The following is a 12,398-nucleotide window of genomic DNA, read 5'->3' on the forward strand; positions in this document are numbered from 1 at the left end:
TGTTCAGTCATTTCTGTGCGGCTCGGTTCCAAAGATCGTCTGAGGAAATTTTGAGAAGAACTTGGGCACATTTGAAGGAGAGTAGCGAAAAACGGGAATACTGTACTTTTCTTAAGGGCCTTCACTGTAATGGCAGAATTTTAATATAAACTATTCAATGTGATCAGCGTGAAGAGAGGAATCAGGTGTACTAAGTTTTATCTTGATAGAAGAAGGTGTTCAAAAGTTATAAGGAAAAATGTGCATTTTGCTATCTCATGACCCATAGGTGGCGCTGTCCCCGAATTCGGCATGAACCCTCAGATCATGGTGTTGATGAAGTGTATCAAGTTTAGTTTCGATTGATCAATGTTTGGCCGAGATACAGCCTCTTAACCGATTTTGGGTCGACCTCGTTATGTTCACATTGAATAACTTTTGAACAAAGACGAATATCAAAAATCTGTTCAGTCATTTCTGTGCGGCTCGGTCGAAGATCGTCTGTGGCAAATTTCAGAAAATCAAACCACTTTTGAAGGAGGAGTAGCGTTTAAACGGAAACACTTAATTAGCTTAATAGCAATTACTGTAATGGGTGGAGTCTTAATGTAAGGTATAGAGTGTAATCTCCATGAAGAGAGTAATCATGTGTACTAAGTTTTATCTGGATAGACCAAAGGGTTCAGGAGTTATTAAAGTTTAAAACTGAATTTTTGAACTGGTGGTGGCGCTGTAGAGTTGGTCTTAGAGACCCAAAGTTGGTCAGATCACTATTGGTGACCATCTCTAGAAGTGTGCCAAATTTCATCATTTTCCCATGTTCCCTTCATAGGGCTAGCATAGTGATCGATTGTTTTTGCTCGAAAATTCTACCAAAAAACAATCGCTAATATAGCTGCAAGCAGCGATACCGGGGCCAAGCCCTGAAGGGCTGTAGCCAGAGCAACGAGCGGGGACGAAGCAAAACGGCCAAAACGGAACTTCCATCGGATCGACATTCCCACCCCGGATTCGATCCCACGACCTTTGGGTTGGGACGAGTGCTTTAGCTAAGTGCGCCACATTAGTTGACACACTGTTTGCATGGCACAGAAGAGAGGTTAAGGTGTGAGAATTAACTCTCAAAAGCCCGAAGCAGCATTTTAGCCAGATTAGCATGCTACGCTAAAAAATGCTAACGTTGCTCAAAGTTAACCAGATAGCTCAGGAGACCCCATTAGAGTCAATAGAAACGTGTTAGCATTTTAGCTAATTAGCATGCTAAGCTAATTAGCATAAATCAACCAGCACAGGCACGGTCAACTTCAGAGCTGTACACGTCGGGAACGGGAGTGAATATCAAAAATCTGTTCAGTCATTTCTGTCAGGCCCGGTCTGAACTTCATCTGATAACATTTTGGACAAAATTGAACAAGATTTCAGGGAGGAGTAGCGAAAAAACTGTATTTCATTCCATTCAATATGGCGGACAGACGCCATGTTGGAAAATGACAAATGAGACATCATCAGATTCGGCATAACCCACGGAATAAAATGACATAAAAATATCAAAAATCGATCAAAATTTACAGTAGTTATAAGGGGTTTTGCAAGAATCGTTATATCTCTTGAACACTAGGTGGCGCTGTCTTCTAACTTCCGGGGTACCTCAGGCACATGTTGTTGATGATGCCTATCGATTTTGTGAAGATATGTACAATAGATTCAAAAGATATAGCAATTTATTGACAAAATTCAAAAATGGCGGACGGGTGGTCCTGGTGGTCTCGACAAAATTGACATCCACAGATCCGGAATGATCGAAAGAATCCATAGACATCAAGAAAATAATTTCTGATGATTGTTCAGAAGTTATAAGCAAAAAAGTGCCATTTTTGGTATCTCAACACCCATAGGTGGCGCTATTGTCAAATTTGGCATGGACCCCCAGTCATAGGGTAGATGAAGTGTACCAAGTTTGGTATTGATTGATCAAAGCTTGGCCGAGATTACAGCATTCTCAACCGATTTTAGGTCAGTCTCAGTAAGTTCACAGCATCATAACTTTTTTTTTCACTAGTGTTCAAAAAATTCTGTTCAGTCATTTCTGTGCGGCTCACTCCCAAAGAACATCTGAGCCAAATTTCAGAAGAATTGGACCAATTTTGAAGGAGGAGTAGTGTTAGACTGAATACTGTACTTTTCAAAATGGCCGCCACTGTAATGGCGGAGTCTTAATGTAGGTGTGGAATGGAATCTACATGAAGAGACAAAATAGATGTACTAAGTTTTATTTTCATAAGAATTAGTGGTTCAAGAGTTATTAACGTTGAATGTTGAATTTTTGAACTGGTTGGTGGCGCTGTAGAGTTGGTCAAGAGACCCCAAAGTTGGTCAGATCACTAATAATGGTCATCTCTACAAGTTGTGCCAAATTTCATCATTTTCCCATGTTCCCTTCATAGGGCTGCCATAGACTCCCATTGTGACGAGAAGAAGAAGAAGAAGAAGAAGAATAATAATAATAATAAACATACAGATACAATAGGGGCTACAGCCCTCTGGGCTTGGCCCCTAAATATAGCTGCAAGCAGCGATACCGGGGCCAAGCCCTGAAGGGCTGTAGCCAGAGCAACGAGCGGGACGAAGCAAAACGGCCAAAACGGAACTTCCATCGGATCGACGTTACCCACCCCGGATTCGATCCCACGACCTCTCGGTTCGGGACCGGTGCCTTAGCGAAGTGCGCCACATTAGTTGACACCACAGTTTGCATGGCACAGAAGAGAGGTTAAGGTGTGAGAATGAGGTCACTGAAGAAGTTGCTTAGCAATTTAAGCAGCATAATATGGAAAGTTGAGTAAATAGTAATTCAGACTTCTTCAGATATGTCCAGAACATGGTTTTAATAATCCCTACCGATTATAGTAGAAATCTTTCCATGGGTTGAAAAGATATAGAAACTTAGGACACAATTCTTAATGTCAGGCAGTTAGTTTAGTTAATCCTGGCAAAATTTACATCCATGGATTCGGCATGTTTCGAGGAATACACAGACAACAAGATCATGATTTTCCAACTAATTGTTCAAACCTTATAAGCAGAAATGTGAGTTTTTGGTATCTCACGACCCATAGGTGGCGCTGTTCCCAACTTTGGGATATATTCTCAGTTCATAGTGTTGATGAAGTGTAGCGAGTTTTGTGGCGATTGATCAAAGTACGGCCGAGATATAGCCTCTCATTCAATTTCGATTCAACACTATTAACTTCAGAGCATCATAACTCTTTTTTTGACCAGTAGGTCGAAAAATTCTGTTCAGTCATTTCTGTGCGGCTCGGTCCAAAGATCGTCTGAGGAAATTTTGAGAAGAATTGGGCCACATTTGAAGGAGGAGTAGCGAATAAACAGGAATACTGTACTTTTCATAATGCGGATTACTGTAATGGCAGGAATTTTAATGTAAACTATTCAATGTGATCAGCGTGAAGAGAGGAATCAGGTGTACTAAGTTTTATCTTGATAGAAGAAGTTGTTCAAAAGTTATAAGGAAAATGTGCATTTATGCTATCTCATGACCCATAGGTGGCGCTGTGCCCGAATTCGGCATGAACCTCAGATCATGGTGTTGATGAAGTGTATCAAGTTTAGTTTCGATTGATCAATGTTTGGCCGAGATACAGCCTCTTAACCGATTTTGGGTCGACCTCGTTATGTTCACAATTTGAATAACTTTTCGAACAAAGATGAATATCAAAAATCTGTTCAGTCATTTCTGTGCGGCTCGGTCCGAAGATCGTCTGTGGCAAATTTCAGAAAAATCAAACCACTTTTGAAGGAGGAGTAGCGTTTAAACGGAAACACTTAATTAGCTTAATAGCAATTACTGTAATGGGTGGAGACTTAATGTAAGGTATAGAGTGTAATCTCCACGAAGAGAGTAATCATGTGTACTAAGTCGTATCTGGATAGACAAAGGGTTCAGGAGTTATTAAAGTTTAAAAACTGAATTTTTGAACTGGTGGTGGCGCTGTAGAGTTGGTCTTAGAGACCCCAAAGTTGGTCAGATCACTATTGGTGACCATCTCTAGAAGTGTGCCAAATTTCATCATTTTCCCATGTTCCCTTCATAGGGCTAGCATAGTGATCGATTGTTTTTGCTCGAAAATTCTACCAAAAACAATCGCTAATATAGCTGCAAGCAGCGATACCGGGGCCAAGCCCTGAAGGGCTGTAGCCAGAGCAACGAGCGGGACGAAGCAAAACGGCCAAAATGGAACTTCCATCGGATCGACATTACCCACCCCGGATTCGATCCCACGACCTCTCGGGTTCGGGACGAGTGCCTTAGCAAAGTGCGCCACATTAGTTGACACACTGTTTGCATGGCACAGAAGAGAGGTTAAGGTGTGAGAATTAACTCTCAAAAGCCCGAAGCAGCATTTTAGCCAGATTAGCATGCTACGCTAAAAAATGCTAACGTTGCTCAAAGTTAACCAGATAGCTCAGGAGACCCATTAGAGTCAATAGAAACGTGTTAGCATTTTAGCTAATTAGCATGCTAAGCTAATTAGCATAAATCAACCAGCACAGGCACGGTCAACTTCAGAGCTGTACACGTCGGGAACGGGAGTGAATATCAAAAATCTGTTCAGTCATTTCTGTCAGGCCCGGTCTGAACTTCATCTGATAAAATTTTGGACAAAATTGAACAAGATTTCAGGGAGGAGTAGCGAAAAAACTGTATTTCATTCCATTCAATATGGCGGACAGACGCCACATTGGAAAATGAAAATTGAGACATCATCAGATTCGGCATAACCAAAGGAATAAAATGACATAAAAATAACAAAAATCGATCAACATTTACAGTAGTTATAAGGGGTTTTGCAAGAATCGTTATATCTCTTGAACACTAGGTGGCGCTGTCTTCTAACTTCCGGGGTACCTCCGGCACATGGTGTTGATGATGCCTATCGATTTTTGTGAAGATATGTACAGTAGATCAAAAGATATAGCAATTTTTGACAAATTTCAAAATGGCGGACGGGTGGTCCAGGTGGTCTTGACAAAATTGACATCCACAGATTCGGAATGATCTAAAGAATCCATAGACATCAAGAAAATAATTTTCTGATGAACTGTTCAGAAGTTATAAGCAAAAAAGTGCATTTTTGGTATCTCAACACCCATAGGTGGCGCTATTCCCAAATTTGGCATGGACCCACAGATCATGGTGTAGATGAAGTGTACCAAGTTTGGTATCGATTGATCAAAGTTTGGCCGAGATACAGCATCTCAACCGATTTTAGGTCAGCCTCATTAAGTTCACAATTGAATAACTTTTTGAACAAAGACGAAATCAAAATTCTGTTCAGTCATTTCTGTGCGGCTCAGTCCAAAGAACATCTGAGCCAAATTTCAGAAGAATTGGACCAATTTTGAAGGAGGAGTAGTGTTTAGACTGAATACTGTACTTTTCAAAATGGCCGCTACTGTAATGGGCGGAGTCTTAATGTAAGGTGTGGAATGGAATCTCCATGAAGAGACAAAATAGATGTACTAAGTTTTATTTTCATAGAATTAGTGGTTCAAGAGTTATTAATGTTTGAATGTTGAATTTTTGAACTGGTGGTGGCGCTATAGAGTTGGTCCTAGAGACCCCAAAGTTGGTCAGATCACTAATAATGGTCATCTCTACAAGTGTGCCAAATTTCATCATTTTCCCATGTTCCCTTCATAGGGCTGCCATAGACTCCCATTGGAGAGGAAGAAGAAGAAGAATAATAATAATAAAGAAAACGTACAGATACAATAGGGGCTACAGCCCTCTGGGCTTGGCCCCTAAATATAGCTGCAAGCAGCGATACCGGGGCCAAGCCCTGAAGGGCTGTAGCCAAAGCAACGAGCGGGACGAAGCAAAACGGCCAAAATGGAATTCACATCGGATCGACGTTACCCACCCCGGATTCGATCCCACGACCTCTCAGGTTTGGGACGAGCGCCTTAGCTAAGTGCGCCACATTAGTTGACACACTGTTTGCATGGCACAGAAGAGAGGTTAAGGTGTGAGAATTAACTCTCAAAAGCCCGAAGCAGCATTTTAGCCAGATTAGCATGCTACGCTAAAAAATGCTAACGTTGCTCAAAGTTAACCAGATAGCTCAGGAGACCCATTAGAGTCAATAGAAACGTGTTAGCATTTTAGCTAATTAGCATGCTAAGCTAATTAGCATAAATCAACAAGCACAGGCACGGTCAACTTCGGAGCTGTACACGTCGGGAACGGGAGTGAATATCAAAAATCTGTTCAGTCATTTCTGTCAGGCCCGGTCTGAAGTTCATCTGATAAAATTTTGAACAAAATTGAACAAGATTTCAGGGAGGAGTAGCGAAAAAACTGTATTTAAATCCATTCAATATGGCGGACAGACGCCATATTGGAAAATGGCAAATGAGACATCATCTGATTTGGCATAACCCACGGAATCAAATGACATAAAAATATCAAAAATCGATCAACATTTACAGTAGTTATAAGGGGTTTTGCAAGAATCGTTATATCTCTTGAACACTAGGTGGCGCTGTCTTCTAACTTCCGGGGTACCTCAGGCACATGTTGTTGATGATGCCTATCGATTTTTGTGAAGATATGTACAATAGATCAAAAGATATAGCAATTTATGACAAAATTCAAAATGGCGGACGGGTGGTCCTGGTGGTCTCGACAAAATTGACATCCACAGATCCGGAATGATCTAAAGAATCCATAGACATCAAGATCATAATTTTCTGATGAATTGTTCAGAAGTTATAAGCAAAAAAGTGCATTTTTGGTATCTCAACACCCATAGGTGGCGCTGTTCCCAAATTTGGCGTGGACCCCCAGATCATGGTGTAGATGAAGTGTATCAAGTTTGGTATCGATTGATCAAAGTTTGGCCATGATACAGCATCTCAACCGATTTGAGGTCAACCTCAGTAAGTTCACAGCATCATAACTTTTTTTTCACTAGTGTTCAAAAAATTCTGTTCAGTCATTTCTGTGCGGCTCAGTCCAAAGAACATCTGAGCCAAATTTCAGAAGAATTGGACCAATTTTGAAGGAGGAGTAGTGTTTAGACTGAATACTGTACTTTTCAAAATGGCCGCTACTGTAATGGGCGGAGTCTTAATGTAAGGTGTGGAATAGAATCTCCATGAAGAGACAAAATAGATGTACTAAGTTTGATTTTCATAGAATAAGTGGTTCAAGAGTTATTAACGTTTGAATGTTGAATTTTTGAACTGGTGGTGGCGCTGTAGAGTTGGTCCTAGAGACCCCAAAGTTGGTCAGATCACTAATAATGGTCATCTCTACAAGTGTGCCAAATTTCATCATTTTCCCATGTTTCCTTCATAGGGCTGCCATAGACTCCCATTGGAGAAGAAGAAGAAGAATAATAATAAATATAGCTGCAAGCAGCGATACCGGGGCCAAGCCCTGAAGGGCTGTAGCCAGAGCAACGAGCGGGACGAAGCAAAACGGCCAAAACGGAACTTCCATCGGATCTACGTGACCCACCCCGGATTCGATCCCACGACCTCTCGGGTTTGGGACGAGTGCCTTTAGCTAAGTGCGCCACATTAGTTGACACACAGTTTGCATGGCACAGAAGAGAGGTTAAGGTGTGAGAATGAACTCTCAAAAGCCCGAAGCAGCATTTTAGCCAGATTAGCATGCTACGCTAAAAAATGCTAACGTTGCTCAAAGTTAACCAGATAGCTCAGGAGACCCATTAGAGTCAATAGAAACGTGTTAGCATTTTAGCTAATTAGCATGCTAAGCTAACTAGCATAAATCAACAAGCACAGGCACGGTCAAGTTCAGAGCTGTACACGTCGGGAACGGGAGTGAATATCAAAAATCTGTTCAGTCATTTCTGTCAGGCCCGGTCTGAAGTTCATCTGATAAAATTTTGAACAAAATTGAACAAGATTTCAGGGAGGAGTAGCGAAAAAACTGTATTTCAATCCATTCAATATGGCGGACAGACGCCATATTGGAAAATGAAAATTGAGACATCATCAGATTCGGCATAACCCAACGGAATCAAATGACATAAAAATAACAAAAATCGATCAACATTTACAGTAGTTATAAGGGGTTTTGCAAGAATCGTTATATCTCTTGAACACTAGGTGGCGCTGTCTTCTAACTTCCGGGGTACCTCCGGCACATGTTGTTGATGATGCCTATCGATTTTTGTGAAGATATGTACAGTAGATCAAAAGATATAGCAATTTTTGACAAAATTCAAAATGGCGGACGGGTGGTCCAGGTGGTCTTGACAAAATTGACATCCACAGATTCGGAATGATCTAAAGAATCCATAGACATCAAGAAAATAATTTTCTGATGAATTGTTCAGAAGTTATAAGCAAAAAAGTGAATTTTTGGTATCTCAACACCCATAGGTGGCGCTGTTCCCAAATTTGGCGTGGACCCCCAGATCATGGTGTAGATGAAGTGTACCAAGTTTGGTATCGATTGATCAAAGTTTGGCCGAGATACAGCATCTCAACCGATTTTAGGTCAGCCTCATTAAGTTCACAATTGAATAACTTTTGAACAAAGACGAAAATCAAAAATCTGTTCAGTCATTTCTGTGCGGCTCAGTCCAAAGAACATCTGAGACAAATTTCAGAAGAATTGGACCAATTTTGAAGGAGGAGTAGTGTTTAGACTGAATACTGTACTTTTCAAAATGGCCGCTACTGTAATGGGTGGAGTCTTAATGTAAGGTATGGAATGGAATGTCCATGAAGAGACAAAATAGATGTACTAAGTTTGATTTTCATAGAATAAGTGGTTCAAGAGTTATTAACGTTTGAATGTTGAATTTTTGAACTGGTGGTGGCGCTGTAGAGTTGGTCCTAGAGACCCCAAAGTTGGTCAGATCACTAATAATGACCATCACTACAAGTGTGCCAAATTTCATCATTTTCCCATGTTTCCTTCATAGGGCTGCCATAGACCCCCATTGGCCAAGAAGAAGAAGAAGAAGAATAATAATAATAATAATAAAACGTACAGATACAATAGGGGCTACAGCCCTCTGGGCTTGGCCCCTAATTAAAGCTGCAAGCAGCCTTTCTGGGGCCAAGCCCTTATTGCTCTTTGGCTTTTAAGGGTTTTTCAAGCAACTTTTTCAGCACTTTACCAGAACAGATAGATTCAGAATTACAGATAAGGTGAAATCAGAAGGTCTGATGAGAACGAACACAGAATGAAGTTACAAAAACACACTTATTTTTGATCCCATTTTAAGAAACTTTAGTACAGCTCTTACCCATGTAATAAAGGATTTAAAATGACAACTTTATACCCAATTTTAAACTTTTCCCATACAGGTTTCGAACCCACAACCTCACAGGTTCAGAACCAACGCCTTAGCTAAGTGTGCCACATTAGTTGACACACAATTTACACGGCACAGAAGAGAAGTTAAGGTGTGAGAATGATCTCTCTCACAAGCCCGAAGTAGCATTTTAGACAGATTAGCATGCTACGCTAAAAAATGCTAACATTGTCAAAGTTAACCAGATTGCTCAAGAAACCCATTAGAGTGAATAGAAAAGTTTTAGCATTTTAGCTAATTAGCATGCTAAGCTAATTAGCATAAATCAACAAGCACAGGCACGGTCAACTTTGGAGCCGTACATCTCTGGAACGGGAGTGAATATCAAAAATCTGTTAAGTCATTTCTGTCAGGCCCGGTCTGAAGTTCATCTGATAAAACTTTGAACAAAATTGAACAAGATTTCAGGGAGGAGTTGCGAAAAAACTGTATTTATTTCCTTTCAATATGGCGGACAGATGCCATGTTGGAAAATGACAATTGAGACATCCTCAGAATCGGCATAACCAAAGGAATAAAATGACATAAAAATAACAAAAATTTATCAACATTTACAGTAGTTATAAGGGGTTTTGCAAGAATCGTTATATCTCTTGAACACTAGGTGGCGCTGTCTTCCAACTTCCGGGGTACCTCCAGCATATGGTGTTGATGATGCCTATCAATTGTTGTGAAGATTTGTACAGTAGTTCAAAAGTTATAGCAATTTTTGACAAATTTCAAAATGGCGGACGGGTGGTCCAGGTGGTCTTGACAAAATTGACCTCCACAGATTCGAAATGATCTACAGAAACCATAGACATCAAGATCATAATTTTCTGATGAATTGTTCAGAAGTTATAAGCCAAAAAGTGCATTTTTGGTATCTCAACACCCATAGGTGGCGCTGTTCCCAAATTTGGCATGGACCCCCAGATTATGGTGTAGATGAAGTGTACCAAGTTTGGTTTCGATTGATCAAAGTTTGGCTGAGATACAGCATCTCAACCGATTTGAGGTCAACCTCAGTAAGTTCACAGCATCATAACTTTTTTTTCATTAGTGTTCAAAAAATTCTGTTAAGTCAATTCTGTGCAGCTCAGTCCAAAGATTTTATGTGCCAAATTTCAGAAGAATTGGACCAATTTTGAAGGAGGAGTATTGTTTAGACTGATTACTGTACTTTTCAAAATGGCTGCTACTGTAATGGGCGGAGTCTTAATGTAAGGTGTGGAATGGAATCTCCATAAAGAGACAAAATAGATGTACTAAGTTTTATTTTAATAGAATTAGTGGTTCAACAGTTATTAACGTTTGAATGTTGAATTTTTGGACTGCTGGTGGCGCTATAGAGTTTGGCCTAGAGACCCCAAAGTTGGTCAGATCACTTATAATGACCGGTTATACAAGTGTGCCAAATTTCATCATTTTCCCATGTTTCCTTCATAGGGCTGCCATAGACTCCCATTAGACGAGAAGAAGAAGAAGAAGAAGAAGAAGAATAATAATAATAATAATAATAATAAAACATACAGATACAATAGGGGCTACAGCCCTCTGGGCTTGGCCCCTAATTAAAGCTGCAAGCAGCCTTTCTGGGGCCAAGCCCTTATTGCTCTTTGGCTTTTAAGGTTTTTTCAAGCAACTTTTTCAGCACTTTTTACAGAACAGATAGATTCAGAATTACAGATAAGGTGAAATCAGAAGGTCTGATGAGAACGAACGCAGAATGAAGTTACAAAAACACACTTATTTTTGATCCCATTTTAAGAAACTTTAGTACAGCTCTTAACCATGTAATAAAGGAATTGAAATGACAACTTTATTCCCAATTTTAAATTTTTCCCATACAGGTTTCGAACCCACAACCTCACAGGTTCAGAACCAACGCCTTAGCTAAGTGCGCCACATTAGTTGACACACAATTTACATGGCACAGAAGAGAGGTCAAGGTGTGAGAATGATCTCTCTCACAAGCCCGAAATAGCATTTTAGCCAGATTAGCATGCTACGCTAAAAAATGCTAACATTGTCAAAGTTAACCAGATTGCTCAAGAGACCCATTAGAGTGAATAGAAAAGTGTTAGCATTTTAGTTCATTAGCATGCTAAGCTAACTAGCATAAATCAACAAGCACAGGCACGGTCAACTTTGGAGCTGTACATCTCTGGAACGGGAGTGAATATCAAAAATTTGTTGAGTCATTTCTGTCAGGCCCGGTCTGAAGTTCATCTGTTAAAATTTTGAACAAAATTGAACAAGATTTCAGGGAGGAGTAGCGAAAAAACTGTATTTCATTCCATTCAATATGGCGGACAGACGCCATGTTGGAAAATGACAATTGAGACATCATCAGAATCGGCATAACCAAAGGAATAAAATGACATAAAAATAACAAAAATTGATCAACATTTACAGTAGTTATAAGGGGTTTTGCAAGAATCGTTATATCTCTTGAACACTAGGTGGCGCTGTCTTCCAACTTCCGGGGTACTTCCGGCACATGGTGTTGATGATGCCTATCGATTTTTGTGAAGATTTGTACAGTAGTTCAAAAGTTATAGCAATTTTTGACAAATTTCAAAATGGCGGACGGGTGGTCCAGGTGGTCTTGACAAAATTGACATCCACAGATTCAAAATGATCTACAGAAACCATAGACATCAAGATCATAATTTTCTGATGAATTGTTCAGAAGTTATAAGCAAAAAAGTGCATTTTTGGTATCTCAACACCCATAGGTGGCGCTGTTCCCAAATTTGGCATGGACCCCCAAGTTATGGTGTAGATGAAGTGAACCAAGTTTGGTATCGATTGATCAATGTTTGGCCGAGATACAGCATCTCAACCCATTTGAGGTCAACCTCAGTAAGTTCACAGCATCATAACTTTTTTTTTCACTAGTGTTCAAAAAATTCTGTTGAGTCATTTCTGTGCGGCTCAGTCCAAAGAACATCTGAGCCAAATTTCAGAAGAATTGGACTAATTTTGAAGGAGGAGTAGTGCTTAGACTGAATACTGTACTTTTCAAAATGGCCGCTACTGTAATGGGAGGAGTCT

This window comes from Carassius auratus, chromosome 36 (assembly GCF_003368295.1).
Source record: "Carassius auratus strain Wakin chromosome 36, ASM336829v1, whole genome shotgun sequence".
NCBI classification, from domain to species: domain Eukaryota; kingdom Metazoa; phylum Chordata; class Actinopteri; order Cypriniformes; family Cyprinidae; genus Carassius; species Carassius auratus.